We start from the raw sequence: 27,213 nt of genomic DNA on the forward strand, positions 1-27,213 counted from the left end.
ATTTCAATAAACAGGCCTCGATATGGGGACCCTCGTCAAGATGTCCTCCTAACAGGTGCATACCGTCCAGGGATCGGGTCTTACTTTGCAGGGGCCCCCGTCACTCTCTGATCCCAGTCTGGTATCCTCGTCTTCGTTTAGCGATGTGACATCAATCTTGAGGGTCCCTATTAGGGCGCCATCTGAAAGTTCAAAAGAAATATCGAGGATTAATACCACCAAAAATTAAATACGCCAATCACAAGTTCAAAAGTACATGCACAGTTTATTGGTCAGATAGCTATCTGGCTCTCCACCCCTTGCAGTGTGTACCAGCAGACACTGTGAGGGGGAGAGTGCTGGACATTACAAAGACACATGTTTAAATACATTTTCCACAGTCCCGGTTACATCGTCCAGCACATCTTCTAGTAACATGTTAATTAAGGGTTCGTAGCCAGTTCACATGACTAATGCAGGTTCAAACAACTATACATTGTTCAATGTTTTCCTCAAACACAAGACATGTTTTTCGGCACCTATGATACAATGGTAACATTTGTTTTCAAGCTTAAAGTTAATCCAGTTTAAAGGAACGTACACACAGATTTCTGCAAAGGCACACAGTTTCAGCTATTCAACATTCTGTTCCAGTGTTTGAACGAGGATGATGCTAGTGATAAAGACAACATCTAAGTTACTGTTCAGTTCAACTCTAGTTTAGCTCCAAGGTTTCTTAGTGCAGGACAAACAATCCACTTTAAGCAGCCACAACATGTTTATCTACGTTGTAGCCGTTACCGGTCTCTCTCGTAGAGAACACATCTCAGAACTTAGAAGACAGGTCCACTGGCTTCCAGTTAAAAGAAGGATCATCTTTAAGGCTCTCGCCCTTAGGCACAAGTGTCTCCACAGCCAGCCCACCCCACCTTGCCCCAAGGATCACCAAACCCACCACCCTTAGACCATCCAGAACTCCTTATTCCAACGTGCTATCTGTTCCCAGAACACGAAAGCTTGTGCAGGCAAGCCCAGTTTCCCTGCGGTGGCCTCCACACTCTGGAGCTTCCTACCCCCTCACATCAGATTAATTAAATCACACTCTGCCTTTCGAAAGGCCATAAAAACAAGCCTCTTTATCTGATTACAATCATGTATATGTATCTCTGCTTCTTTGTAACCATTGTCAGGCCAATTCATGGAATAATTAGCGTGGCGCAAGTGGCCAAAAACGTGCGATTCGAAGTGGAACAGCGAAAATCGCAGTGCAAGTGCGAAAATCGCACGAAAAGCAGCGCACATCGATTCATGGAAGGCCGTGCGCGAGAAAACCATCGGATGTGCGCTAAAAAAGTGTGCGCCGCACATTGGCGCACAGGCCATCTAACGGCGTGCGCCAGGTCACAGCGAAAATCGCACAGGCCACAGCGAAAATCGCACATAGCGCGGCGCACACAACAAAAGTAGGCGGAACACGGGGCGTAACACTCGGAATGGGGAACAACTTGCCAAAATGTGGGCGTCACGGGGGAAGTACAGGGTGCAAGTGCGCGGAACGCCCACACGCTCACCTACAACACGTATTCATGGAATCGAATAAGGCAAAAAAGCGCACGGTCAAACCAGCGCACAGGCACAAACACGACCACCACAAGAAAGCAGGTGGTAGCGTCTCTGCGCCTGTAATAAATGTGCGCCAACAAATAGCACCTATATACAGCTATGATGAATGTCCTATACTGTGGCCCTCCAGGCAAATGACGTGCAAAGGGGTACCCGCAAACACGGACACCAGCTGACTGAAAAATAACGTGTGCATGTATTCCGGGGTGCGCGGGAAGTTTCACATGCGATTTGGCAGGGTACGTGGATTTCAGGGGTGCGCGGGTAGTTCCACACGCGATTTGGCCGGGTACGTGCGCAGGAATTTCCACACGCGATTTGGCTGGGTACGTGGATCTCAGGGGTGTGCGGGAAGTCTCACATGCGATTTGGCAGGGTACGTGGATTTCAGGGGTGCGCGGGAAGTTCCACACGTGATTTGGCCGGGTACGTGCGCGGGAATTTCCACACGCGACTTGGCTGGGTACGTGGATCTCAGGGGTGCGCGGGAAGTTTCACACGCGATTTGGCAGGGTACGTGGATTTCAAGGGTGCGCGGGAAGTTCCACACGCGATTTGGCCGGGTACGTGCGCGGGAATTTCCACACGCGATTTGGCTGGGTACGTGGATCTCAGGGGTGCGCGGGAAGTCTCACACGCGATTTGGCAGGGTACTTGGATTTCAGGGGTGCGCGGGAAGTTCCACACGCGATTTGGTCGGGTACGTGCGCGGGAATTTCCACACGCGAGTTGGCTGGGTACGTGGATCTCAGGGGTGCGCGGGAAGTTTCACACACGATTTGGCAGGGTACCTGGATTTCAGGGGTGCGCGGGAAGTCCCACACCTGATTTGGCCGGGTACGTGCGTGGGAATTTCCACACGCGATTTGGCTGGGTACGTGGATCTCAGGGGTGCGCGGGAAGTCTCACACGCGATTTGGCAGGGTACGTGGATTTCAGGGGTGCGCAGGAAGTTCCACACGCGATTTGGACGGGTACGTGCGCTGGAATTTCCACACGCGACTTGGCTGGGTACGTGGATCTCAGGGGTGCGCGGGAAGTTTCACACGCGATTTGGCAGGGTACGTGGATTTCAGGGGTACGCGGGAAATTCTACACGCGATTTGGCTGTGTGCTCCCAAGTATTCCCTGTACACCCTCCACGGCCCCTGCAGGCAGCCGACACCACAGGGGACTACCCTGCACACCTGCTCATGTCACCCAGCACCCCACCCCCCAGCACTGTGGGGCACCCTCCACCAGGCCCCCACTCATGTCCCCTATCACCCCAGCAGTGCAGGGGCAGCCTCCACCAGGCCCCCACTCATGTCTACCACCACCCCCACCCCCTAGCAGTGCAGGGGCAGCACCACCAGGCCCCCACTCATGTCCCCTATCACACCCGCCCCCCAGCAGTGCAGGGGCAGCCTCCACCAGGCCCCCACTCATGTCTCCCACCACCCCCACCCCCCCAGCATCCAGGGGCACCCTCCACCAGGCCCCCACTCATGTCTCCCATCACCCCCACCCCCCAGTATCCAGGGGCACCCTCCACCAGGCCCCCACTCATGTCCCCCTGCACCCCCACCCCCCAGCATCTGGGGGCACCCTCCACCAGGCCCCCACTCATGTCCCATATCACCCCCACCCCCCAGCAGTGCAGGGGCAGCCTCCACCAGGCCCCCACTCATGTCTACCACCATCCCCACCCCCTAGCAGTGCAGGGGCAGCACCACCAGGCCCCCACTCATGTCCCCTATCACCCCCACCCCCCAGCAGTGCACGGGCACCATCCACCAGGCCCCCACTCATGTCTCCCACCACCCCCACCCCCCAGCATCCAGGGGCACCCTCTACCAGGCCCCCACTCATGTCTCCCATCACCCCCACCCTCCAGCATCCAGGGGCACCCTCCACCAGGCCCCCACTCATGTCCACCTGCACCCCCACCCCCCAGCATCCAGGGGCACCCTCCCCCAGGCCCCCACTCATGGCCCCCTGCACCCCCACCCCCCAGCATCCAGGGGCACCCTCCACCAGGCCCCCACTCATGTTCCCCTGCACCCCCACCCCCCAGCATCCAGGGGCACCCTCCACCAGGCCCCCACTCATGTCCCCCTGCACCCCCACCCCCCAGCATCCAGGGGCACCCTCCACCAGGCCCCCACTCATGCCTCCCATCACCCCCACCCCCAGCATTGCAGGGCACCCTCCACCAGGCCCCCACCCATGTCTCCCATCACCCCACCCCCCAGCAGTGCAGGGCACCCTCCACCAGGCCCCCACTCATGTCCAACTCATGTCCCCCTGCACCCCCACCCCCCAGCATCCAGGGGCACCCTCCACCAGGCCCCCACTCATGTCTCCCACCACCCCCCAGCAGTGCAGGGCACCCTCCACCAGGCCCCCACTCATGTCCAACTCATGTCTCCCACCACCCCCACCCCCAGCATCCAGGGGCACCCTCCACCAGGCCCCCACTCATGGCCCCCTGCACCCCCACCCCCCAGCATCCAGGGGCACCCTCCACCAGGCCCCCACTCATGTCCCCCTGCACCCCCACCCCCCAGCATCCAGGGGCACCCTCCACCAGGCCCCCACTCATGTCTCCCATCACCCCCACCCCCCAGCATTGCAGGGCACCCTCCACCAAGCCCCCACTCATGTCTCCCATCACCCCCACCCCCCAGCATCCAGGGGCACCCTCCACCAGGCCCCCACTCATGTCCCCCTGCACCCCCACCCCCCAGCAGTGCAGGGGCAGCCTCCACCAGGCCCCCACTCATGTCTCCCTCCACCCCCACCCCCCAGCATCCAGGGGCACCCTCCACCAAGCCCCCACTCATGTCTCCCACCACCCCCACCCCCCCAGAAGTGTGGGGCACCCTCCACCAGGCCCCCACTCATGTCCCCCTGCACCCCCACCCCCAGCATCCAGGGGCACTCTCCACCAGGCCCCCACTCATGTCTCCCATCACCCCCACCCCCACCCCCCAGAATTGCAGGGCACCCTCCACCAGGCCCCCACTCATGTCTCCCATCACCCTCACCCCCCAGCAGTGCAGGGCACCCTCCACCAGGCCCTCACTCATGTCTCCCATCACCCCCACCCCCCAGCAGTGCAGGGCACCCTCCACCAGGCCCCCACTCATGTCCAACTCATGTCCCCCTGCACCCCCACCCCCCAGCATCCAGGGGCACCCTCCACCAGGCCCCCACTCATGTCTCCCATCACCCCCACCCCCCAGCATTGCAGGGCACCCTCCACCAGGCCCCCACTCATGTCCCCCTGCACCCCCACCCCCCAGCATCCAGGGGCACCCTCCACCAGGCCCCCACTCATGGCCCCCTGCACCCAGGTCCTCACAATCCCCAATCATGTGCGTTATGGTCAGCCTCCACAGCCAAAAGGCCCTACCAAGTAACCCATTCACCCACATGGAAATGGAAATTACATGTTACACCCCCAATGTTCATAAAGCAAATGAACCCATGTCCGTCACACACAATGGTTGCAATTGAATGGGAAAACACCCAACATGACATGCATGAAACCAATGAGATGATACCACACAGTGAAGTATGAAAACAAAATTGTATTAAAAAAAATTGAATGCAAATGAAATGAAACAAACTACAATGGCAATGAAAAAAAGATAAGCTGCATGTCCGTCAAAAAAAGTAAAACTACAATCCAAATTCAAAAAAATGTTGTCCAAAGTCACATTAAAAATAAAATCAATCCGAGAGAGAAAAATAAATGCAAAGACCATTGCTCCATGGTGAATAAATAAAAACAAAAAAAATAAAACAATCCAATGAAGAACTATGAACAAAGCATCCAAGGGTCCATGAGCCCAACTGAACAAAGGAAACCTACAAAAAACCCTAACCAAAATGCAACTATATACAAAAAGTGGAGCAGTGTCCGTCGACTCCAAATCATAAGAAGAAACAAAGGAAACCTAAAACTAAAGAACTATATACAAAGGCGGCGGGCAAGTCCAGCGGCTCACTCCGTGGTGTTACGGGCCAGGGCATCATCAAACTCCTCTTCGATGTCCCGGAGGCGGTCCTGTTCCATGGCCCCGAGGGTCCGCAGGGACGACGCCATCTGCTCCTCCAACCCCCTGCGGATTGCCTCAAGGCACTCGGCCCGCCTCAGGGCCCTCCGCATGGAGTTCTCCGCCCTGACCATCGTGAGCCGCGCCTCTTCCGCCTGCCGCCGCTCCGCACCTATCTGCTGGCCCAACCGCAGTCACACGGAAGACACTTCCCGTCCTGGGTCCTCCTGCCCTCCGGCCGATGCCTGCCCCTCCGATGTTGATGGCCCCGAGCCATGATGCCTCCCACGTTGACTCTGCTGCTGCCTCCGACGCAACTGCCTCTGCCAGCACGACGGCATCCAGGCTGATGGAATCCACCGATGCCGTCGTGCACGTGCCCTGCCTGATGATGCCGGCACATCCTCCATCTGCTGGGGTACAGTTGCTGTGGTGTCCACCCCTGCTGGACCTCCGACTCCCGACTGTGGCAGGGATGGGATCCTCACCGAGCCGGCTGCATTGGTCAGGGCAGGTCCATGGGTGGCACTCGTGGCATCTGGGCCGGAAGACGGCAAGAAGAACGACCGGCGTATAGCCTCCACAGAGGAGGAGAGGGCCGCCAGATTGGCCGACACATGCAGGAAACCCCCGAACATGGAAGATCTCAATTGGGCCACGTCGGCACGGTGCTCTTCGTGATGACGTGCGTGCTCCTCCCGGGAAGCACGGCCGTCATCACGAATTGCACCCGCGCGCATCGCGGCCCCAATCAGGACCTTCTCCATACGGCCACGGGTCCCCTCGTCCACAGGTGGAGGGGAGTCAGGTGACATGGACATCCCCTCTACCTGCGGACGGGCCTGGGATGGGGCATCCGTGCTGGTGCATGGTGGTGCACTCACAGGGTCAGGGACAGCGACATGCACAGGCCCCTCCATGGTGACCTGTGCTGCCTCCTGCCCCTGCCCCTGGACTGCACCACTTGCACCAGCAGGGATGCCCCCACCAGGCCCCATGTGTGCCTCAGTGGCGGCCTCCTCCTCCTCTGTGGAAACCACCAACCTGGATGGCTCCTCACCGTCTTCCGCCGTAGCAGGCCCCTGTGGGGGCTCACCGACTCCTTCCGCTGCAGCCGTGGGGGCATCCCCGCCGCCTTGCTCCACAGCGCCGTCTCCGCCCTCTTCTTCACTAGCCGCTGCGTAGAAGGAGACATAGAACACAAGCATCAGGGTACTGTACAATGGTCCCCTTGACAGGAAGCAATAGCAGATGAGTACCACTGTCAAAGTACACTTCCATCATGTCCCTCCACAACACATGGGTCAGTCCAGGCAAAACACACACAGTAACAGGCATGGTGCATGCCATGGACATTTCCATACATGTCCAATGGACTCTTGAAACATACAATGATATGGAACTCACATGCATTATGGGTCATGCCTATCACATGCACACACTTCACCTCAGTCACATCTGGCCTCATACACCCCAAACACAGCGGATACATGGATAACTAGGCTGCATCAGTGAATCTGTGCATTGTCACACACATGTGTCATGCATCCATGGCATTCACAAGTCACAGACACGCAGGGCAGGCACACAGACATGGCTACCATATATGTACCTGGCATCAGCACCCATCCCTCACCCCCACACATGTCCAGGAACAGACTGGCATGCTCTCATGTGTAAAATCTGCATAGGGCTCCCCATGTCGCATTTAAACACATGCAACGACCATGTGGTTCACACATCACTGGTCGCACATGCATCACCATGATGTCCCTGGACACATACATGCGTACATGGCCTATGTCACACATACAGGCAAGTATCAGACAACCAGCACACCGCAACATGCCCTGTCTCACACAGCAATGCTTGGCCATTTACCGCTCAACTCCAGACGGGTCTCCCTCTCAAGGATCTGGGCGTGGACTTCTGGGCGTACGCGTTCCAGGACCCTCATCTGGATGGAACTCATGCGGCCCCGGCCCCCCTCCACGAGGCGCTGGGCCTTCACGAGGGTCCTGGTCCTAAAGTCCTCCCAGCGCTTCTTGATCTTCTGGACGTCGTGGGTTGCCATCCCCTCCGCGTTGATGGCAACCACACAGTCGCCCCAGATCCTCTCCCGTCCTTCCTTGCTGGCGCGGGACGATCCAAAGAGGGCATCATACTGCCCCAGGACATGCTCCACCAGGACACCAACTTCGGTGGCAGTGAAGCTGGTGCCCCTCTGCCCCTCTGGCCTGGGGTTACCACTGGTGCCAGATGTCGAAGTGCCCGACATGGCAACCCCAGAGGCAGGAGTGGGTGGGCAACTGGGTCCTGGGGCTGGGCTGTGGAGCGATGTTATCCCGGTCGGGGGTCTTCTGTTCCAGCAGGGGTGGACACAGCAACTGGACCCCTGCAGATGGGTGATTTGCAGGCACCAAATGTCAGGGCACGGTGGCAGCAGGCAGGCAGGCAGCAGCAGATGGCACGTGGGAGGCTGCTCGGGCCACTGGAGGGCAGTAATTCGGCCTTCTGGGCAGGAGCGTGGTCTTCCGTATGTTTTCGCGTGGCCAGCTTGATACGGAGTGATTTGGCACGTGAAAATCCTGCACGTCAGTGTGAAATTCGAGGAAAGGCCCTTAGCGCGTAAGCGCGTCAGCACGCATACGCGATTCTATTGGAACAAAGGCCCTCAGCGCGTAAGCACGTCTGTGACGTGACCCGCACGGGTGTTTCCCTCATAGCACGTGATGACGGAGCACACGTGGAAAGACTGCACGTCAGAGTGTCATCGCGTGTAATTGGACAAAAGTGCGCGTACACGCGATTGGCCTATGTACGTGTATTTCAGGGGTGCGCGGGCACTTACACACGCGAGTACATCAGCGCACGTGTATTCCGGGGTGCGCGGGAATTTCCGCACGCTATTGGCCTGGGTACTGGATTTCAGGGGTGCGCGGGAAGTTTCACACGCTCGCCTACAACACGCGCAAAGAAACACGTACGCCAGTAGGAAGCAGGCATACGTCGACCCGCGGCGCAAAAAACTAATAAGCTCAGACGCCAGGATGAATATACCGTTCCTAGCAGCAGTGGCCGTGGGCTACCAAAGGAGGAGGAGGAGGATAGTCAGGGCCAGAATTTTCACACCCAGAACCAGCCTTTTCGGGATGCCTGATGACCAGGTGTATGGGAGGTACAGGTTTCCACCACACATAATACTGGACCTGGTGAGTGAGTGGGAGGATGACTTCACATCACCTACCCTGTGCTCCCAAGCACTCAGCCCCCTGGAGAAGGTCCTCAATGTACTGCACTTCTTAGCCACTGGATCATTTCAGCGGACAAGTGCCATAGTGGGTGGGGTGTCACAGGCCACGCAGTCACGCTGCCTACACCAGGTCTTGAACATCATCACTGCACGCCCATCAGTCCGCAGGCACATATACCTGCCCAGAACACCTGCAGAAAGGCATGCTGCCGCCCTAGATTTTTACGGTGTGGCACGATTCCCCAAAGTGCTAGGTGCCATCAACTGCACCCATGTTGCTCTACGTCCCCCCAGGGCATCTGAGCACATCTATAGGAACCGCAAGCACTGGCATTCCATCAACGTGCAGGTAGTATGTAATGCCAAGGGAATCATCACCTCAGTATATGCCAACTATCCCGGGTCCACCCATGACAGCTTCATTTACCGAATGTCCACCCTAAACTGGGACCTAGAAGCTGGGCGGCATGGCGATACATGGCTGCTTGGTGAGTATGAATGCCACTGCACATGCATGCATGTCAGATACTGAGCAAGGTCACAACCCCACCAATGATACCCATCACCACCTCCACAGGGGACAGTGCCTACCCTCTCAACCCCCACATGATGACGCCAATTCGGAAACCCACCACGCCACCCGAGGTAAGATATAAAACAGCCCACATTGCAACCGGGGGCATAGTGGAGCGCACATTCGGAGTGCTTAAGTCATGCTTTCGCTCCCTTGACCGTTCTGGCGGGCAGCTGTTATACGCTCCCCCAGTAGTGTGCAGGATCATAGTGACAGCATGTGTCCTGCACAACGTTGCAACACACCGGGGCCTGGCCGTGGACATGGTGGTGCCCTCACATCCCCAACCACATGCACGCCCGCTGCGCATGGGAGGGGAAAGGGCACGGGGGAGGCAGCCCGTACACAGCTAGTGGCTAATTACTTCACATAGAAATCACACCCCTGTGGAGTGCACACTGCCCTGGCACATACCATCTGACAATCAATGATGACTCAACCTGACACTGATCCTGAATGTCTGGAGAATCAACCATCAAAACCATATCAGCCTGAGATTGTTCACCTGGAAGTGTTACAATGTGTGCATCCCTACCTACACAGACACCACCAATGCAGTTTCGTGAAAAAACACATTCATGCAGCTAAAATGAATACCCACTTGCAAAATGCAACATGAGGACAGTGCCATGTCACCCAACCCATCCCCAGCACTGCCACACAACACACCATGCCATGTCATGCTATGTGCGGGTAAACAAAGTAATCCCCACAACATGACACAAGTGTCACAAAGTACAGTGTCCCTAATTGAAACTCGCGACACCTGAAGTGCTCACAGTAATGCAGGAGCAACAACACACTTGAGCAGGTATTTAGCAATAACACTTATCAGCTACTGACCCTCAAAACTACCATTAACATGACATTATGAATGTAAGGAATTAGTAGTCTCACCACCTGGAAATGCCTGCACTCCCACCACTTCCAACTGTACAGTGTTGCCGCCATGTAGAGTTATAGGTCCACTGCTGCCAACATGGACTCCATCTCCAAAGTAGAGGGCCTTGTGTAGACATGAGGAAAGGACCTGCAAATTAGGAGGTAGACATGGATGATGAGTTACACATCAATGCAACATGCAGTGTACAACACAACAGCAATATGCACTAGGAATGTATTACCAGTATTGACTAGACTACCCACACATGTAGTGGGAGTCCAATGTCACCATGTATGTCAATGTCACTTGGGCACACCCTTTGCAAGCCCATGGAAACGGGAAGCAGGAGGGGTGTGTGTGACAAAAACCCAAGCATCTGAACCAAATACATGACAAGCCTCCATGTGCCCAGCCACAATGCAGCGTATGCCCACGGGAGCCACACAAGGCAACACACTGTCCCAAAAAAATAAATAAATAAAATAAAATAAAAATCAAAAATGGCCATTAATGGGCCTGGTGGGGTTGGGGAGGCCACCCAGGAGGTCCGAGGACAGGGTGCACACCAAAACCCACCTGTGTGGATCTTGCGAAAAAAAAACACCTCCATGGGCTCATGGCCCACACGGCTACCCTATTGTGGGAGTATCACTGCTGTCGCTATTCTCACCCTGTGCAGCTGCATCCGGAGGTGGTGGCACTATGGGAGGCAGCCCACGCAAGGCCCTAGTCTGTTCCTCCATGGCTGCAAGCATGCGGGTGTGGTAGGTCTCGTTCTGGAGGATGAGTGTGCGGAGGTTCCCATGCAACAACTCACGGGATGCCCGGACCTCCGCCCTATTTGCCTGCATCTTAGCTGAGGCGTACGGGTGAGACGCTCCAGCTGCTGTTCTGTCCTTCGGTTTGTTGAAGCCTCAAGCTCAACAAGAGTCGTCCTGAGGTGAAGGAGTTCCAGCCTCAGGGCTTCCCTGTGGCCCTGGGGCTCTATGGAGATGGCTTCCTGCAGAGTCGCCAGTGCCGCCCGCCTGTCCCTGTTGGACGCCAACATGTCCTCCCTGTGTGACTGGCAGATGGAGTCGGTTGCCTGCTGTAGTCGCTCCATCAGCCTTTCGGGGGGGACAATGGAAGTGGCCACCCTATCCATGGCCTGAGCCATCATCTCTGATGATGCTGCCTGTTGGGTTGCCATACCGTAAATGGATTGCTCCCATGCGGTATTGCCAGGTGGCGTACGGCCACCACGTCGGCGGGCACCACACCTGTCTGGGGCAAGGCGAACTGCGCCTTGCTGTGCCGGCACTGCCTGAGGCTGCAGGACTGCATTCCCCCTCTGATCTGCTGGCCCAGGAACAGGATCAGATGTCGCGGAGTGTGACCCTGCATCTGTAACCACCAAAGGCGTAGCTGCCAACACTGACATCCCCATTGAGGGTTCTGACCCTGGTGCAGGTGGGTCGGACAGAACAGAATCCCTCCCAGGAACACTCACCTGCGACGGCACGTAGGTCTCATCATCCGAATCAACACTTGAGTACAGCTCGGGGGAGGTGCAGCCAGAGACACCCCTTGAGAGCACGACCTGCAGAAGTTGTGGGTTCTCACCCACCACCACACCACATCCCTCACTGGTGGTCGGCCGACCCTCAGACCCCTCCTGGGTCTGCACCATCTCCACAACCCCAGCAGTATCAGGTGCATCTTCCCCTGCAAAGTCATAAAAGCAAACAAATGGAAACAGGCATTAGCACCATGGCACACAATGAGGGCTGAGAAGCAACAGAACCAGTACTTCAGTACTTGATTGACACATGTCCCACATGACTAAAACCCTCCCATGCATGCACCCTCACTGCGTATGAAGGGTAGGCAAATGGAACACACTGATGACACCAAGATGGAAGATGAACACATTTTCTGCATGCTGCCTAGCAGTGGCATCACACATTGGCCTGTGATTGCCAGGTGAAATGCACATGCCATTAACACAGATGGCATTGAACAATTGCTATTGAGTGAAGATGGAGAGGAGGGCAGCACTTATTCATTCAGTCCAGTTCCCTCATGTAATAGCTTTTCTAATTCAAACAGGTCTGAATTTTCACCTGGAGCTGCCAGTCCAAAATGGTCCGATTGCACAGGGACATGTCTAAACAAATGATATCCAGGTAACAAAGTCACTCCACTTTACCATAGCCATGTCAGACATGTGACTAGAGGACTGAGAAATGCCTAGTAAAAGTGGTGGAATGCAAACAATCTGCCTGAATGGACAGAGAAAAATAAGCAACAATGGTGTGGCAAGGTGACACTTCAAGGGCAACTGGCATGCTGTTGGGCTAGATGTCTACTGTTGGCAGAAGGGATACTGCTATGGCCAAATGCTGCTGCGCAGAATGTATTGCATGAAGCACATGGGTGACCCAAACGACTCAGGCGCACACACCCTCACCTGGCACACAAACAGAAGCCCTCACACACACACCATGCACATGGATGACACACACATGCATGTGCACTCACCGGACAATGCCTCATAATCAGGCAGATCTCCCACGCCTTGGATCTGTTCCTCCGTGACGTAAGTCCCAGCGACTGACTCATGTGGAGTGAGTTCCATGTCTTCTACTGGAGGCCCACCTCCAGTCACTAGAGTTGCGGCATGACTTGAGGCCATCTTATTCTTTGCCCTGCGCTTTAGGCCATTCCAGCGCTCATAGCAATCATTGGCTGTGCGCCTCACGATTCCAAGGGCACTTACGATGTCCGCAACGGTCTGCCAGTGTGCCTGGCGTTGTGCAGGTGTGGTCTTGGATCCTGCAACAATGACCATTTCGTTATCATGTGCGGACACATACTCGACAAGTGCATTCAGTTCGGCATCCGTGAAGCTGGGCTTCCTCGACGGGCCGGACTGTGTAGCCGTGTCTGGGGCATCAGCCTGTGCCGGACGAGCACTCTTCCTCTTCCGCTTGGAAGGTGGTGGTGATCCTGAGTGTCCTACGCCGCTCTGGACACTAGGGGCAGGAGCCCTGGTGGACTCTGTATCAGGAGTGTGGGATTGCACACTCAGCATGGGAGTTGGTGCAGGCATTGGCTCAAGTGTAATGGTGTCAGGGGGAATGGCAGCAGGATGGACTAGGACCGACACTGTCCTGGCTGGGTGTGTGAGAGCTGGGGTGGATGGAGCCGCAGCTGCCCCTGCAGCCTCTCCACCCTGCCTACTTGGGGCAGCAGATGACCTTGCTGCCCCTGATCCACGTGGCCTGATGACATCAACGTGCACCAGCGCACGTGTCATAGGCCTGCTGACCTGGAAGCCAGCCATGGAGTCAGCCAGGTCTGGTGCCACAATGGGCTGGTCCAACAAGGGCTGAGCATGGATGGTGTCAGCCACATCAGCCTCAACCAGGGGGGGGGGGGGGGGATTATGGGTGCCCTTGACTGGTCCTCCACACATGGGGGACAGGGTCACCCTGTAAGTAACGACCACGTCCCCTACCGGATCCACCACGGCCACCACTTGTGGCTTGTCCACCATTGCCACCCTTACGGATTCCTCGCCTCCCAACCATGGCACTGATGTTAATGTGCGTATGGGAGTGGCTGTAAACTATTGTCCTGGGCAATTGGGAGTCAAAGGGGTTGGGTACCAGATGGTAATTGTACCCTAGTGCTCTAGCAAGGCTGAATGTGACCCCTGGGGAAAGATGACGGGTCACGCAACGCACAGGAAGCCCAAAAAAGGGAGATGACGTGCACGCAACCCCTCCTAGACCACGTGTGCGGAAAAAAAACCTGCACTACGCTGTGGCACCCAGTAACACAAGAATGAACGTATGCGTGTCACACACAGCCAAGAATGACCTCTGAAAGGGTAGGCTACACACGGGGCAAGCACAGATGTTAGATACGTGCGTGACTCACCGTCTGCCAGGAAAAAGAGCGTGAAAAAGAAGCGCGTGTGCGCGTTGGCAACACCCCCGCCAAAAGAAGAATTGTACGCTGTCTGAGGAGACAGGACGTGTAATAACAAACAGGGTATGTTGTTGGGATAAACAACCAAGGGAGAGCACGGACAAGCCGTTGGATTCCTTTTAACCGTTAAATATAGATCAAGGATGGTTGCACAAAAACAACGGTTTTGTAGGGAATAATATTATTTTTAATACTTGAAAAAAATCTTGAGGCAAAAAAATTGGAGGTGGGTCACCTCTAGTTCACAAGTGCAAGGTAGTTCAGGAGGGTAGCAAATCCAAAAGGGGGGTAAGTGCTTCACTGTTCAGAACTGGGGATTAGATTCTGGAACTGTGAGATGATAGTCCGATCTAGATCGGGTTAGCTGTTCATTTTCTGTGTTCTGTGTCAATTTCTTTAATGGTTCCCGTGGGTAACAAAGGATCAGAGGTATTGACTGTTTGGAGATGCACAAAAGTTAAACCACAGGGGAGACTTCTTTGGCCAAGGGGCCAAGAAATGGGAGAGAGCTCTTCTAAAATTGCACACTCATAGCATCTGGGGGTGTGCTGGAGAGGTTGTTCACGCAATATCTTATTCCTTCCAATTGAGATATTTGCTGTAGGTCATGAGAGCCCTCATGACCTGTAGGGTCGACCGGTTTCAATGGCTAATGATAATGGAGCCATCTTCTTCAGGACCGTTGTTCAAAACAAGGAGTCAATCCCAAGGTTTCAGAAGTCTGAAACAAGGACAATTGCTGTAATGTGGGGATACAGAAGGGATGGGGGGAGAGAAACAAAAAAAGAGAGCATGAAGGAAGGGGAGGGGGGAATTATTGGAACAATCTATCATTGAAAAAGTCTTACTGGCTGGACAGCTTGCCCAAATGAGTAAGAGGAACCCGTGTGATTCAAACCAATATCAATTGGAGGTGCAAGGTAGCAGGATAATTGGGGTGCCTGGTCACCGGTGTGAAAAACAGTGTCTCAACATGGCGGGCGGGGGGTATGGGCAAGGAAAAGGGGGTGAGGGATGTAGGAGCTAGGGCGTGAGATAAAACGAAACCTGCATATAGAAGGGGTACCTTTATGCAGACTGGGCTGGTGCTGTCTGATCAGTCACTCTGGAAGACAAGAAGTAAGGTGCTATCAGCAAGGGTTAATTAAAAGACTGGAATCAAACCGGCTGTACTGGAGTACAGGGGCGGCAAGGACAGTACCTGGTATACGTCTGTGTGTAGGCGTCTGCTCGTGGCACTGCTGCAGCTCGGAATGAGCTCGGTGTTGAAAACGAGGCCAACCGCCTCTAAAAACGAAAGGGAACGCGCTCTACACTCGCGTCACGTGAGGTGCGCGGGCGTCGTGACCGCGTAGCGTAGAGCGGTGTAGGCCCGCGCGGGGAGAGTGGGCTCTATCGCTCGTAAAAAGTGCCGAAGAGCGCGTATGCTCGGTGCTGTACAGGGAAAGAGCTGGAGGGAGAGCCCGAAGTGCTGGGTATGTTGAAAGATCGCGTACAGCTGAGTCGGGGGGACAAATGGGGAGGGGGGGGTGGGAGCGGGTAGGGAGGGGGGGGGAAGAAAGAAGAGGGAATATGGTATGACGGCAGGCCCAAATAGGCCGGAAAAAGCCTGGACAATGTATTGTCAGAATGACAGGCAAGCCCTAAGGGGAGGATCAAAAAGTGTGTGGAACAAAAACGCACAGGCGGTCCCTCAATTACAGGGCAAGATATGCTGGGCAGAGCATGTACTAGCTGGCAATCTATGGTAGCACTGCTAGGTCATGCCACTGGATGTTTTCATTAAGCCCTTTAGAGCATGTGTTAAGTTTGAAAATCCACTGTTGTTCTCTTCTGAAGAGTATATTGTTGTAGTTTCCCCCTCTTGCAGGGGGTGTGACCCTTTCTATGATGGTCCATTTGAATGAGTCTGCTGTGTGTCCTTCAGCTGTAAAATGTTGGACCAGGGGGGCAGTGAGTTTGTTGGTGCGTATGCATGACCTATGTTCCACCATGCGAATCCGAACTGCCCTGGCAGTCATGCCAATGTATCTGAGGGCACAGGGGCATGTGATCATATAAATCACTCCTTTGGAATTGCAGTTTGTCAATGTCATTTGCCTCCAAGGTGTATGCCATCCTATGTCAATCTCTGTTTTGCGTGATGTCTGAGGGCACATGGAGCAATTACCACAAGGTGCGTGTCCTCTGGATGGTGCTGTACCCCAAAGGGTACGTTGACTGGGTCCTGTGGGTAAAGTAGTATGTGTTAGTGTTTTGACTACTTTATCTCGCAGGTTTGTCCGTCTTTTGAGGGCAAAACGGGGTGTGGGGATGGTAGTATCTCCTGTGTTCAAGATCGGCCATAGCTTCTTGACTTCTTGCTTGATCTTGTTAAGGAGGGGCGAATAACTAAACACTGCTGTGATCCCTGTGGTGTTGGCTGGTTTCAAGTGTTGTTGGAGGGTTACAGATCTCGGGATGTTTCTGGCTCTTTTATAAGTGTCTCTGATGATTATTTGTGGATATCCTCTTGCTGCCAATTGTTCCCTAAGGAGGCTAGACTGTATGGTGTATGTAGGGGTCTGGGTGCACAGCCTGCGATATCTTAAGAATTGTCCAAAAGGCAGGTTGTCTCTGAGTGCTCTAGGGTGGTAACTCGAGTAGCATAACAGAGAATTTCTGTCAGTAGATTTTTTGTACACACTTGAGACTAAACCCCCATTGTTGGCTGAGATTGCGAGATCCAAAAAATGTATGGATTGCTTGTCTTTTTCCAATGTGAACTGAAGGTGTGGGTTCAATGAGTTCAGCCAGGCATGGAAAGACACCAGATCCAGTTCTGTCCCTTTGAAAATTATGAAAATGTCGTCTATGTATCTCCGCCATATGCCAAGATTGACGACAAAAGGGTTGGTGGCTGAGTAAATGTGATCTTGTTAAAAGAGATTGACGTATAAGTTTTCTAGGCTGGGGGCAAAGGTAGCTCCCATCGCAGTGCCGGATGTCTGTTGGTAAAAGGTATTTTGAAACAGAAAATAGTTGTTGGTTAATGCAATCTCTGCCAATTGGTAGATGAAGGTGGGCGGCACACCATGTAAATCGATGCCAGAATGTAATAACCTGCTTAGCATGTTCAAAGTCTCTTGTTGAGGGATCCGAGTGTACAGAGACTCAATGTCAATAGTGACTAGCCACTCTTGTTGTGGATCATACTGCAAAGAGTCTACTAAGTTTAGCATATGGGTGGAGTCTTTTATGTAGCTTGTCATTTTCGGAATCTGGTCCCTTATAAAAAAGTCAACAAATTGAGTGAGTGGTTCAAGGATAGAGCCAATGCCTGACACAATGGGACGTCCCGGTGGTGGCACAATGCCCTTGTGGATTTTGGGTAAGGCATACATAGCCGGAATGCGAGGGTGAGGTGGAGAGAGGAAAGCAGCTTCACGGGTGCTGATGTAACCTTCGGCCTCTGCTTCATAGATGATAGGAGCTATTATTGCCTGAAGGGAAGGTGTGGGGTCCATGCGGAGTTTTTTGTAGCTGATGTTATCACTCAGGAGGACGTTGACCATGTTGACATAGTTGGTGGTGTCCATGATGACAATGGCTCCCCCTTTGTCAGCCGGCTTAATGGTGATATCTGGATTGCCAGCTAAATCAGAAAGGGCTGTCAGTTGGGGTTTGGTACAGTTGTTGTTGATAAATGGAATGGTCCGCTCGAACTCTGCTATTTTCTTAAGCAGTGCTTGTTCGAAAGTAATTGATTCTGGGGTGTTGGTACAGTATGGAGGGAAGAATTGAGAAGGTGGGCGTAGGCCCGTAGCGTCGGTGTCTGCAATGGTCTCGTTATTGAAGTACTGTTTTAGTCTTATTTTTCGCATCAATTGTGTGCATTCGACACGCGTTTGAAAAGGGTCATACCGTGCTGTAGGGATGAAGGAAAGACCCTTCTGTAGAATTTCTTGTTCTGCTCTGGTCAGTACATGCGTGGACTGGTTAACTATCAATGAGGGAGCAGCGCTGGTATGTTGCCTTGTCCTCTGCTGCGGGTAACTATCGTGGGCGGCGGGTGGTTCTGCCATTGTGCCCGGTGCTGGCCTCCTCCTCGTGGGCCTAAAAAAGGAACCACAGGGGGGGTGCCCTGATTGTGACCACCGAATTGTACCCGCCTCTTGTCCCAGTGCTGCTTGCCCGAGCTATTGCTAGAGTTGCTGCTCGAGCTGTTGTAAGACCGGTTAGCGTTACTTCGTTGGAGGGTTTGGAACCGTAGTTGTGCAGCGACTCGTCTGGATTGTTTAGCCTCTTCTGAAAAATATTCTTCCCCTACGTAAGGGTACACTTTCACATGTGTGAATGCTGTGAGATCTTTTTTCAGTTTAGTGATCTTTCGGCTAAGGTTAATTTCCTTAAAATCTTTCAGTGTAGTATCCAGTAGACTTAGTTTGGCTGTATAGATGTCTGTGGCTATTTTGGTTTTCAAAAGGGCACTTTTCTCATTCAGTTTGCGTACTAGTTTGTCTGTGATTGTTTTAGCGGTGTTAATGATGAGTACCAACCAGTCACGTGTACATTTATTGGCAATAAAGGACCAATCTTTTCTAAACTGTAAATTATCCAAAAAGATCCGTGGTTCGATGCGAATAATAAGACCATTTGGGGCTGCATGTGCCCTTAGATATTCGGTCATCAGTGCTCCATGCAGTTCCGTACGAATGATTTTCTTTCTCAAGGCTTCAATCTCATTCCATTCATCGTTATTGCTGATGTTCTGTGGAGTAAGGTCAATACCTAATAATGAGGGGTTAGCAAGGATCCCATCGACCAGTTCTTCCGCAAAGGCAAGGAAATGTCCATCGGCCATTGGGCAGAGGGAAGGGCGGAGAGGTACCGGGGAAAAGGGCGGGGAAGGAGAGGTGCTGATGAGAACACTGAGACATACCATAGTGTTGAGTAGCAGCTAGAAAGAGGGAGGGTGACCTTCCTCTTATTAATTTTGAGTTAATCAAACCCAGCAACTTGGACAGTTGCGCGAAGAGAGTGTAATAACAAACAGGGTATGTTGTTGGGATAAACAACCAAGGGAGAGCACGGACAAGCCGTTGGATTCCTTTTAACCGTTAAATATAGATCAAGGATGGTAGCACAAAAACAACGGTTTTGTAGGGAATAATATTATTTTTAATACTTGAAAAAAATCTTGAGGCAAAAAAATTGGAGGTGGGTCACCTCTAGTTCACAAGTGCAAGGTAGTTCAGGCGGGGAGCAAATCCAAAAGGGGGGTAAGTGCTTCACTGTTCAGAACTGGGGATTAGATTCTGGAACTGTGAGATGATAGTCCGATCTAGATCGGGTTATCTGTTCATTTTCTGTGTTCTGTGTCAATTTCTTTAATGGTTCCCGTGGGTAACAAAGGATCAGAGGTATTGACTGTTTGGAGATGCACAAAAGTTAAAACACAGGGGAGACTTCTTTGGCCAAGGGGCCAAGAAATGGGAGAGAGCTCTTCTAAAATTGCACACTCATAGCATCTGGGGGTGTGCTGGAGAGGTTGTTCACGCAATATCTTATTCCTTCCAATTGAGATATTTGCTGTAGGTCATGAGAGCCTTCATGACCTGTAGGGTCGACCGGTTTCAATGGCTAATGATAATGGAGCCATCTTCTTCAGGACCGTTGTTCAAAACAAGGAGTCAATCCCAAGGTTTCAGAAGTCTGAAACAAGGACAATTGCTGTAATGTGGGGATACAGAAGGGATGGGGGGAGAGAAACAAAAAAAGAGAGCATGAAGGAAGGGGAGGGGGGAATTATTGGAACAATCTATCATTGAAAAAGTCTTACTGGCTGGACAGCTTGCCCAAATGAGTAAGAGGAACCCGTGTGATTCAAACCAATATCAATTGGAGGTGCAAGATAGCAGGATAATTGGGGTGCCTGGTCACCGGTGTGAAAAACAGTGTCTCAACATGGCGGGCGGGGGGTATGGGCAAGGAAAAGGGGGTGAGGGATGTAGGAGCTAGGGCGTGAGATAAAACGAAAGCTGCATATAGAAGGGGTACCTTTATGCAGACTGGGCTGGTGCTGTCTGATCAGTCACTCTGGAAGACAAGAAGTAAGGTGCTATCAGCAAGGGTTAATTAAAAGACTGGAATCAAACCGGCTGTACTGGAGTACAGGGGCGGCAAGGACAGTACCTGGTATACGTCTGCGTGTAGGCGTCTGCTCGTGGCACTGCTGCAGCTCGGAATGAGCTCGGTGTTGAAAACGAGGCCAACCGCCTCTAAAAACGAAAGGGAACGCGCTCTACACTCGCGTCACGTGAGGTGCGCGGGCGTCGTGGCCGCGTAGCGTAGAGTGGTGTAGGCCCGCGCGGGGAGAGTGGGCTCTATCGCTCGTAAAAAGTGCTGAAGAGCGCGTATGCTCGGTGCTGTACAGGGAAAGAGCTGGAGGGAGAGCCCGAAGTGCTGGGTATGTTGAAAGATCGCGTACAGCTGAGTCGGGGGGACAAATGGGGAGGGGGGGGCGGCGGGAGGGGGGTGAAGAAAGAAGAGGGAAAATGGTATGACGGCAGGCCCAAATAGGCCGGAAAAAGCCTGGGCAATGTATTGTCAGAATGACAGGCAAGCCCTAAGGGGAGTATCAAAAAGTGTGTGGAACAAAAACGCACAGGCGGTCCCTCAATTACAGGGCAAGATATGCTGGGCAGAGCATGTACTAGCTGGCAATCTATGGTAGCACTGCTAGGTCATGCCACTGGATGTTTTCATTAAGCCCTTTAGAGCATGTGTTAAGTTTGAAAATCCACTGTTGTTCTCTTCTGAAGAGTATATTGTTGTAGTTTCCCCCTCTTGCAGGGGGTGTGACCCTTTCTATGATGGTCCATTTGAATGAGTCTGCTGTGTGTCCTTCAGCTGTAAAATGTTGGACCAGGGGGGCAGTGAGTTTGTTGGTGCGTATGCATGACCTATGTTCCACCATGCGAATCCGAACTGCCCTGGCAGTCATGCCAATGTATCTGAGGGCACAGGGGCATGTGATCATATAAATCCACATTTCTGTATCCCCACATTACAGCAATTGTCCTTGTTTCAGACTTCTGAAACCTTGGGATTGACTCCTTGTTTTGAACAACGGTCCTGAAGAAGATGGCTCCATTATCATTAGCCATTGAAACCGGTCGACCCTACAGGTCATGAGGGCTCTCATGACCTACAGCAAATATCTCAATTGGAAGGAATAAGATATTGCGTGAACAACCTCTCCAGCACACCCCCAGATGCTATGAGTGTGCAATTTTAGAAGAGCTCTCTCCCATTTCTTGGCCCCTTGGCCAAAGAAGTCCCCCCTGTGTTTTAACTTTTGTGCATCTCCAAACAGTCAATACCTCTGATCCTTTGTTACCCACGGGAACCATTAAAGAAATTGACACAGAACACAGAAAATGAACAGCTAACCCGATCTAGATCGGACTATCATCTCACAGTTCCAGAATCTAATCCCCAGTTCTGAACAGTGAAGCACTTACCCCCCTTTTGGATTTGCTACCCTCCTGAACTACCTTGCACTTGTGAACTAGAGGTGACCCACCTCCAATTTTTTTGCCTCAAGATTTTTTTCAAGTATTAAAAATAATATTATTCCCTACAAAACCGTTGTTTTTGAGGAGACAGGACAACAGTAGAAGGGAATGCTGTTTGAGGGAACAGGCCCAGGAAAACCAGAAAAAGAGAAAAAAGATAAAAAGCTGTCAGAGGTAACAGGGAGTACGAACTTGAAACGCCGTGAAGTAAATCGCGTGTGAAACGACAAGAAGTACAGATTTCACCCACTCGCTCTCCACGAAAAGCAAGTACAAGGAAATGGTGTTCTACACGTACCTTTTATGCAGGCCCACACGTCCAGCGTCACTTCCGCGTGTACGCGCTAGGGCCATTTCCACCAATTACACGCTTTGTCAATTCCGCATGTACGCGCTAGGGCCATTTCCACCAATTACACGCTTTGTCACTTCTGCGTGTACGCGCTAAGGCCATTTCCACGAATTACCGCTTTGACACTCGGACGTGTCTTTCATTTTTTTAACACGCAACATTTCAAACGTGTGCCATATTCAACATGCACGTGACTTCATAGACGCGCATACGCTGGTGGCCTTTGGGCCAATGAATGTACAGATGTGTGCTGACGCGCTTACGCGCTAAGGGCCTTTCCTCGAATTACACGCAGACGTGCTGGATTTTCACGTGCAAAATCACTCTGTATCAAGCTGGCCACACGTTCACACACGGAAGACCACGCTCCTGCCCAGAAGGACGAATTAATGCCCCCCCAGAGCCCTGAGCACGCTCCCACTTGCCATCTGCTGCTGCCTGACTGCCTGCTGCCCACGTGCCCTGACATTTGCTGCCTGCACATCAGCCAGGGGTGCTGTTGCTGTGACCACCCCTGCTGGAACCGAAGACTCCCGACTGCTTTTCCTTCGCCCCACAGCCCAGCCCCAGGACCCAGTTGCCCACCCACTCCTGCCTCTGGGGTTGCCATGTCGGGCACTGCAACATCTGGCACCAGTGGCAACCCCCGGCCAAGGAGGCAGAGGGGCACCAGCTTCACTGCCACCGAAGTTGGTGTCCTGGTGGAGCATGTCCTGGGGCAGTATGATGCCCTCTTCGGAAGGTTGCGCGCCGACAAGGAAGGACGGACTCGGATCTGGATGGACATCGTGACTGCCATCAACGCGGAGGAGGTGGCAGTCCGCGACTACGAACGTGTCAGGAAGCGCTGGGAGGACTTCAGGTCCAGGACCCTCAACAAGGCCCGGCACCTCCTGAAGGCAGCGGATGCTAAGGGGCGCCGGGGCCACTTGTCGGAAGATCAGATGAGGGTCCTGGAACGCATATCCCCAGCGCTCCACGTCCAGGTCCTTGAGAGGCAGACCCATCTGGAGTCGAGCGGTAAGTGTACATGCATACTGATTGTAAGCTGTGCGTGTGGTGTGCCAGGAGTGTGCAGGTTGAACATGTATTTTTATGTGGGCAAGTAGGGGGGGGTGTAAAGGGCCGTGAGGGTGACACATGCGAGGGGTCTCATGTGTGACACATGGATGGTGCTTGTGTGTGTGGGCTTGCATGGCACAGGATGTGGAGGAATGATTGTCAGGTGTGTCATGGATGTCGATCGGAACACTGCGACAGTTGGCTGAGGTGTACACATGCATGCAAGTTTGGTGGTGTGTGTGCATGTGTAGTGTACTCCCTATGTTGCATGTGATGTGTGGATGACCTTTGGCTGCTCATGCTGTTGTATGTGAATGGATGCTGCTGGCTGTTGCAATATGGCTGTGGTATGGCTCATGTGTGCAATTTGAAATGACATGTGTGTTGGGGATTGTGATGCCATGTCTGAGGTTTACCAATGCCACTCATGTATGACTGTCATGTGTGTATGAGTCCATTGTACAGTGCCCTGATGCCTGTGTTTTCTTTCTCCCTGTCTGCAGCGTCAACTGATGAAGAGGGCGGAGAAGGTGCTGTGGAGCACAGCGGCAGGGGTCGAACCACCAGCCGGACACGCAAGGCCCGGATCCCCTCCCAGGTTCTGATCTCGTCGGGGAGTGAGGAGTCCGGTGCCGTGTCCCAGGCCGCAGCTGCCGAGGGGAGGTCCAAGAGGCGGAGGTTGGAGTTGGACTCCTCGGCAGCAGAAGGGGCAGCTGGGACCCCACAGGGCCCAACGGAGGAAGATGGCACGGAGTCATCCAGGTTGGTGGGGGGTTTGGAGGAGGAGGAGGCCGTGCAAGCGACAGAGGCAGGGTCTGGAGGTGGGGATTCCACTGGTGCTAGTGGTGCAGTGCAGGATCAGGGACAGGAGGCAGCACAGGCCGCCGCGGAGGTGCCTGTGTGCAATCATGTCCCTGCTCCTGTCACTGCATCATCTTGCACCAGCGGGGATGCCTACCTCCAGACCCGTTCTCAGGGAGGGGATTGGCATACAACACCTGGCCTTCCTCTCCCTGCGGATGTGGCTATCCTGCACCAGGTTGAGCCTGTCCAGGGTGGGGTGGCGTTGCGTCAACGGGCCATGCGAGCTGACCTGCAGTCTTTTTATGATGAGTCTGCACGTTTTCTCGCATGGCTCATTGACCGCGTTGACCCACTGGGACAGCTCACCAGGGCTGGATTCCTCCGTTTCCTGGACCTTGTTCCGACCCCCTCCTCCACAGAACCCCCTATGCCCCAGTCGTCCTCCATGCCATCTTCACACCCATGTGTCACCTGGGTGCCTTGTGGAGCTGCCTCCGACCGTGCTGCCAGGCTGGTGGACAACAGATCCCTGCCACAGTCGGGAGTCGGACGTCCAGCAGGGGTGGCCACATCAACGACTGCACCCCAGCTGGAGGAGGATGTGCAGGCACCATCGGACAGGGCACATGGACAGCAGCAGCTGCAGCAGCAGGAGGCTGTAGGTGGGAGCCACGATAGCTCGGGGCCTTCAACATCGGAGGGGCAGGCATCGGCCGGAGGGCAGGAGGACCCTGGACGGAAAGTGTCTTCCGTGTGGCAGCGGTTGGGCCACGCCATAGATGCGGAGCGGCGGCGGGCCGAAGAGGCGCGGCTCACGATGGTCAGGGCGGAGAACTCCATGCGGAGGGCCCTAAGGCGGGTGGAGTGCCTCGAGGCAATCCGCAGGGAGTTGGAGGTGAACATGTCGGCGTCCCTGCGGACCCTCGGGGCCATGGAACAGGACCGCCTCCGGGACATAGACAAGGAGTTCGATGATGCCCTGGCCCGGAACACCACTAAGTGAGCCGCTGGACTGGCCCGCCGCCATTGTATATAGTTATTTAGTGATAGGTTTCCTTTATAGTTTATTTTTATTTGGAGTCGACGGACACTGCTCCACCTTTTGTATATAGTTCCATTTGGTAGGTTTCATTTCTTCTGTTGGGATGATGGACCCTGAATACTTAGTACATAGTTGGACTTTGGATTTGGATATTTTTTTTACTATGAATATTTTTTCCCATGGAGCAATGGTTTTCTATATCTTTTTTCCCTTCATTTCCTTTTTATGGACTTGAACTTTGGAAGAACTTTTTTTGGATTATCATTTATTGATTTTAATTTGAAAAGGGACAGCCAGCTTAATTTTGTTATTTTTTTTTACTTGTGTATTTTGTTTGATTTTGATTGCCATTACTGTTGTTTTTAATACATTATTTGGATTTTTTCATTCTTCAATGTGTGGTTTCATCTCATTGTTTTCATGCATGTCATGATATGGGTTTTCAGGTTCACTTGCAACCATTGTGTGTGTGTGAGACACATGTGTTGATTTACATTGTTTCCATTGGATTTGTATCATGGGCGCATGTAATACTTGGTTGTGTCTTTGGGCTGTGGTGGCTGGCCATGAGGCCCATGCTTGAGGATTGTCAGGGCCTGTGGGCAGGTGGACATGAGTGGGGGCCTGGTGGAGGCTGCACCTGCACTGCTGGGGGGTGGGGGTGGGTGGGAGACATGAGTGGGGGCCTGGCGGAGGCTGCCCATGGTGGCTGGGGCGTGGGGGTGGTGGGAGACATGGGTGGGGGCCTGGTGGAGGGTGCCCCACACTGCTGGGGGGTGGGGGTGGTGGGAGACATGAGTGGGGGCCTGGTGGGGGCTGCCCATGGTGGCTGGGGGGTGGGGGTGGTGGTAGACATGGGTGGGAGCCTGGTGGGGGCTGCCCATGGTGGCTGGGGGGTGGGGGTGGGTGGGAGACATGAGTGGGGGCCTGGTGGGGGCTGCCCATGGTGGCTGGGGGGTGGGGGTGGTGGGAGACATGAGTGGGGGCCTGGTGGAGGCTGCCCCACAGTGCTGGGGGGTGGGGGTGGTTGTAGACATGGGTGGGAGCCTGGTGGGGGCTGCCCATGGTGGCTGGGGTTGGGGGTGATAGGGGACATGAGTGGGGGCCTGGTGGAGGGTGCCCCACACTGCTGGGGGGAGTGGGGGGTGGGAGACATGAGCAGGTGTGCAGGGTAGTCCCCTGTTTTGTGGGCTGCCTGCAGGGGCCGTGGAGGGTGTACAGGGAACACCTGTGAGGACCCACCCAGCCTAATCGCGTGTGTAACTTCCTGCGCACCCCTGTAATACACGTACCCAGCCAAATCGCGTGTGACAATTCCCGCGTACCCCTGTAATACACGTACCCTGGCTAATCGCGTGTAAAACTTCACGTTTACCCCTGTCATACACATACCCAGCCAAATTGCGTGTGATAATTCCCGCGTACCCCTGTAATACACGTACCCTGGCTAATCGCGTGTAAAACTTCACGCGTACCCCTGTCATACACGTACCCTGGCTAATCGCATGTAAAACTTCCCGTGTACCCCTGATATGAACGTTACCCGCTTTGCGTTCCTTGTTTGGCAGCCCTGTAAACTGGTCCAGGGTTAGCGCAGCCCTTTGCGATGATTTAGCGATTTTGATGGCTTTTCCTTGCGCGAGGGCGTTCTTGGCGGCGTTACTGGCGCTGCTGCAGGGTCGCTGCGATACTCTGCGCCACGGCTGGTTTGGGAGCCTAAAATCCATGAATACGTTGTGCGCGGAAATCGGTTTTGGCGCACGTGCCTGGCGCAGACAATCGCACGTGGACACTCTGCGCCAGCCGCTTGCGACACTTTTCTGCGAAATTCTATGAATTACCCTGTGTATATGTATCTCTGGAACCATGCAACCACTGATCCTGCACTGTAATAAGTCTTTCTCAATGGGCGGCTTCTTTGTAACCCTTAATCAAGCCTTCTTAAGCTCTGACACACGCCTCGATGCCTGTAGGCTGCAGTGCACTCTACAAATCCAAAATAAATAAAATAAATAAATACGTTGACACAGCACAAAGTCAATTTTTCTCTGCTGCAGCCGAAAA

Source organism: Ambystoma mexicanum, chromosome 8, assembly GCF_040938575.1.
Source record: "Ambystoma mexicanum isolate Mex_15411 chromosome 8, UKY_AmexF1_1, whole genome shotgun sequence".
Classification (NCBI taxonomy): Eukaryota; Metazoa; Chordata; class Amphibia; order Caudata; family Ambystomatidae; genus Ambystoma; species Ambystoma mexicanum.